The sequence below is a fragment of the Lepus europaeus genome, chromosome 4, assembly GCF_033115175.1.
Source record: "Lepus europaeus isolate LE1 chromosome 4, mLepTim1.pri, whole genome shotgun sequence".
In the NCBI taxonomy this organism is placed as follows: Eukaryota; Metazoa; Chordata; class Mammalia; order Lagomorpha; family Leporidae; genus Lepus; species Lepus europaeus.
Window position 1 is genome coordinate 156,656,357 of NC_084830.1, and position 5,848 is coordinate 156,662,204.

Below are 5,848 nucleotides of genomic sequence, written 5' to 3' on the forward strand. Positions count from 1 at the left end.
CCCTTTCTTCACATCCCTGCCAGCATTTGTTACTCTCTGTCTTTCGGATAATAGACATTCTGACAGGAGTGAGGTACATTTCCCTGATGCCTGGTGATGTTGAACATCTTTTCATGTGTTTGTTGGTCTTTTGTATTTCCTGTTTTTGAGAACTGGTTTGAGGTCCTTTGCCCTATTCTTAACTGGATTGGCCTTTTTCATTGTTAAGTTTTGTGAGTTGCTGATATATTTTGTATATTAATCCTTTGTTGAATAGGTAGTACACGGATACTTTTTCCCATCCTGTTAGATGTCTCTTGACTCTATTTGTTGAATAACTTCAGAGTTTGATTTAATCCCATTTGTCTGGTTTACTTTTACTGCCTGTGTCTCAGTTGTCTTATCCAAATATCATATATACCAATATCTTGAAGTGGTTCACATACTTTCTTTATCAAAGAAACTAATTGCTTTCATTATTTTAAAAACAATTATAAACTTAATTATAATTTCTATATTATCAGTATAAAGACACCTTTCATAGTATTTTTGTTTACCTAGAAAACTTTTATTTAAGGTATACAAACATCACGCTTTTCTTATATGTAGATTTAGGAACATAGTGATTCTTCCCACCCTACCCTCCCTTTCACCGGCACTTCGACCCTTCTTCCTCCTAATTTTTATTTTTTTATTTATTTCAAAGATCTAATTGCAGTTAACTTTATACTCATAACAGTAATCCTACACTAAGTAAAGAGTTTAACAAATAGTATGCAAAAAAAAAAAATACAGTTCCTCAACAGTCAAGACAGGGTGTGCTCAAAATCACAAGACCTCAAAGATCAGTTTTACTCCCATAGGTTACCTTTTAGGCACTCTTATTAGTTACCACAGAGCAGGGAGTACATGTGGTATTTGTCTTTTTGTGACTGGCTTATTTCACTAAGTATAATGGTTTCTAGTTGTATCCATTTTGTTGTTTATAGTAGGATTTTTTTTAACTGCTGCTCCATAGTCTCAGGGCTTAAATTTAAAGTCTCTGATTCATCTTGAGTTGATTTGTGTGTATGGTGAGAGGTAAGGATCTGATTTCATTCTTCTGCATATATACATCCAGTTTTACCAGCACTATTTATTGAAGAGATTATCCTTTCTCCAATGAATATGGTATAAGAGTACTTTTGTTTTTTAAAAATCAGCTTGCTGTATGTATGTGGATTAATTTCTTGGCTCTCTATTCTGCTCCACTGATCTCTGTGTTGCTGTGGTGGTGGTGGTGTTTTTGCCAGTACCATGCTATTTTAATTCCTATAGCTTTTGTAGTATGCATTGAAGTCAGCTGTTGTGATGCCTCCAGCTTGATTTTTCTTGCTTAGGATCACTTTGGCTATTCTGAGTCTTGTGATTCAATATGAATTTTGGAATTGTTTCAAATGCTGTAAAGAATGTCACTGGTTTTTTCTATAGGGACTGCATTAAGCCTGTAGAATGCTATAAGTAGCATACACATTTTTAATGATGTTAATTCTTCCAGTCCATGAGCAAGGAATATTTTTTCCATTTTTTGTGTCCTTAATGATCTCTTTCATCAGTGTTTAATAAATTTTGTTGTAGAGATCTCTCACTTCTCTGTATGAATTCATTCTTATTTTTAAATTTTATTTAAGTTATATAAGTTTCATATATTTCATATATAGAGATTTAGGAACATAGTGGCACTTTTCTACCCCCACTCTTCCTCCCGTGCATACTCCAACTCTTCCTCCTCCTCCTTCTCACATTTCCATTCTTAATTTTTACAGTGATCTATTTTCAGTATATTTAATGATCGTACAGCTAACTCTACTATGAGTAAAAGAGTTCAACACATATTATGAAGAGAAAACAAAACAAAGCAAATCAAAAAACACTGTTCCTCAACAGAAGAGACAACAGCTATAAACAATTATCAATTCTTAAAATGTCTATTTCACTCCAATACATTACATTTCAGGTACTCCATTAGTTACCTCAGATCAGGGAAAACATATGATATCTGTCTTTTTGGCACTGGCTTATTTCACAAAATGTAATGGTTTTCAGTTGTGACCATCATGTTTTGAAAGACAGGATTTCATTTGTCTTTCTTTTTTTTTTTTTAAACAGTAGAGTGGTATTCCATAGTGTATATACCGTAATTTCTTTATCTGGTCAACAGTTGATGGACATCTGGGCTGATTCCATATTTTAGCTATTATGAATTGTGCTTCAGTCAACATTAGGGTACCTGAAACATTCCTGAATTGGTTTATCAGTCCTAACAGTTTTTTGGTGAAGTGTTTAGATTTTTCCATGTATGACACCATGCCATCTGTATACGTGGATATTTGACTTCTTTCTTTCCAATTTTAATATCCTTTAATATCCTCTCTTTCTTTCACCTCCCTCATTGCTCTTGCTAAAACTTCGAATATTATGTTGAGTAAGAGTGATGAAAATGAACAGCCTTGTCTTGTTCCAAATCTTGGGGGAATTGCTTTCATCTTTTTGCTGTACAGTGTGATATTGGATGTTGGTTTGTTACATATAGCTTTTATAATTTCTAGGTATGTCCTTTCTGTACCTAATTTGTGGAAAGTTTTTATCATGAAGAGGTGTTGAATCTTATCAGATGATTTCTCCACATCTGTTGAGAAGACTATATGCTTTAATTAGTTTAAATAAAAAAGCTTTAGTTTTAAAACTGTGAGGTGTATATATGGGTATATGGGTGTGTATCTCTGAACAACTCACTTGTCCATACAACTACAGCATTATCAAATAATCCTTGCTACTGGGAACAGTCCCACATGCCTTCACAATGAGAGCTGTCTCCGTGGCCACTACGCCTCATCCCTGCCCCATGCTTTGAGAGGAGAGATAACGCTTGACTTTTCAAACATTCTCCTTATCAGGAATTCTTGTCTTGTCAAAGGGGAGGTCTTACATTCCAGGTTTCTTTTTCCAAACCTCTGTCTTTGTTTCACAAGTGGCTGTGTATGTATGGCTTGAACTCTAAGTTACTCTATTCTGTCTTCCACCTGGTACAGAATATACCTGATCCCTTAGAGTTGATACATGTATGCATGCAACCTTAGCAGTCACTGTGGAAATCACAGGGCTACTTGTTTCTGGCTGTTCCCCTCACTCACCGTAACCACTTAATGATTAGCATATATGTTGAGATATTCTGAACCTTGTTATCAATCAGAAAAGTGAAGTTAAAACATAAAATAGATAAAAACTGCTAAAAATTGAAGATTCTAAGTATATAATACAAGTTGAAAGGACGTGGATAAGAGGAAGAATCTTCAAGTACTAAAACTTGATTGAATGTAAATGGGCATATTGTAGAGAAATCAAGGGATACTTTGTAAAATGAAATAAGCATATACACTTTGGATCTATAATTTCATTCCATAAAGAAACATTCACAAAGATGATACTCATTGCATTATTTATGCTGTTAGGGAGGCAGAATTTTAGTTTCTGACTCGAGAATATATAAGCAGATTACAGTGGGTGCATCTTAGAGAACTCATATATTTCTTTTTTAATTTTTTTAAAGATTTATTTTTTATTTGAAAGTCAGAGTTACACAGAGAGAGGAGAGGCAGAGAGAGAGAGAGAGAAAGGACTTTGATCCAGTGGTTCACTTCCCAATTGGCAGCAATGGCCACAGCTGCGCCGATCCGAAACCAGGAGCTTCTTTCAGGTCTCCCACGTGGGTGCAAGGACCCAAGGACCTGGCCATCTTCTACTGCTTTCCCAGGCCATAGCAGAGAGCTGGATTGGAAGTGGAGCAGCCGGGACTCAAACTAGCACCCATATGGGATGCTGGCGCTTCAGGCCAGGACGTTAACCCACTGAGCCACAGCGCTGGCCCTAAGAACTCCTTTATTTCTTTTTAAAAATAATTATATTATTTTTAGATTTCAAATGTATCAGTTTTTAACATTCTGTCACATTCAGTGTATGTGTAGATACTTTATACATGCACATATATATTGTTTTTCTTGAAAATAGAGATATTAATGTCAACAAGTAAGGGCTTCCTAATAATGATCATAATGTGAGGAAAGAATGGTATATTGTCATGTACATGTATAATTCAGTGAAGTAATATTTATAATTATATACAATGATAGGAAAGCCACATAATTTTTATATTTTCCATATTCTACACAGAAGAGAAAAAAATATGATATTTGTCTTTCTGTGTCTGACTTATTTCAGTTAGCACAGTGATCTTTAGTTCCATCCATTTTGTTGCAGATTTCAAGATTTCATTCTTTTTCATGTCTGAGTTATATGCCATCATATAAACATACCACATTCTTTTCCATTGATCAGTTGATGTGCGTTTAGGTTGACTTCATATCTTTGCTCTCATGAATTGAGCTAGTGGAAGTGTGGGAGTGCAGGCATCTCTTTCGCATGCTGATTTCACTTCCTTTTAATATATTCCCTGGTATAGAATGGCTGGGGTCATGTAGCAGATTGAGTTTTACTTTTCTGAGGCAGCTCAACACTGTTTTCAGTAATGGTTGTACCCAGTTACATTCTACCACAGTGTATTAGGATACCCTTTTCTGCACAGCCTCATCATTTATTTTTTGAATTTTGGATGGTAGCCATTCTAACTGGAGTTAGGTGTTACCTCATTGTGGTTCTTATTTGCATATCTCAAATGGCTAGAGATCTTGAGCATTTTTTCATGTGTCTGTTGTCCATTTGTGTTTTTTCCTTTAAAAATGTCCATTCATATCCTTTGGCCATTTCTTAACTGGATTTTTGTTATTTTTATTGTTGTTGAGTTTCTTAAGCTCCTTATATATTCTGGGTATTAAGCACAACTGGATGATAGTTTGTAAATATTTTCTTCTATTCTGATGGTTGCCTCTTCATTTTGTTAATTGTTTCCTTTGCTATTCAGAAACTCCTTATCTTGATATAATACCATTTGTCTACTTTTGTTTTTATTGCCTGTGCTTTTGGGATCTTACCCAAGAAGTCTTTTCTAGGCCATGTCTTTGAATATTTCCCCCTATGTTTTCCTCTAGTTGTTTGGTGGTTCCATGTCTTAAATTTAGGTATTTGATCCATTTTGAGATGACTTTTCTTCAGGTGTAAGGTAGGACTCTGGTTTCAAGTTTTTTGCATATGGGAATTCCCTCTATCATTTGTTGAAGAAACTGTCCTTTCTACAGGGAATGATTTTATTAGCTCATCTGTAAAGGACTGGTTGGTTGTAGATTCATGGATAAATTTCTGGGTTTCCTATTCTGTTCCATAGGTCTATGTGTGTATTTTTAGGGAATTTGCTTTTAAGAAAAGACATAAAGTCAATTAAACATATGTTTATGAGAGGGAGCATCAGAAAGAACTGGTGATCACAATTAAAAGAGAAACTAGAAGTTAAGGAAATAATCAAAAGCGGTTTCTTGAATAGACTAATGACCGAGGATATTCATATTTCAACTATCTAATTTTTAAACAAGAAGAAAATAATCTTGCTGTAAGGTAAACATGATGAGCATCATGTCTGGTTTCCTATCACTACTGTAGCAAATCACCACAAATTCTGGGCATAATATGAAGGCCCAAGATCAAGGTGTGGCTGGGCTGTTTTTTTCTGGAAACTCTAGAGGAGAGTCCTTTCCAGCAGCCTTGTGTGTTCACCTTCAAAGGTATGATTCCAACATTCGCTTCTGTTGTCACACTTCACTCTACTTGGCACCCTCTTTGCTGCCTCCCATGAAGTGCCCTATGACTATACTGTCATCACCCAGACCATCCAGGATAATCTTCCCAATTCAAAATCCATGACTTAATCCCATCCACAAAG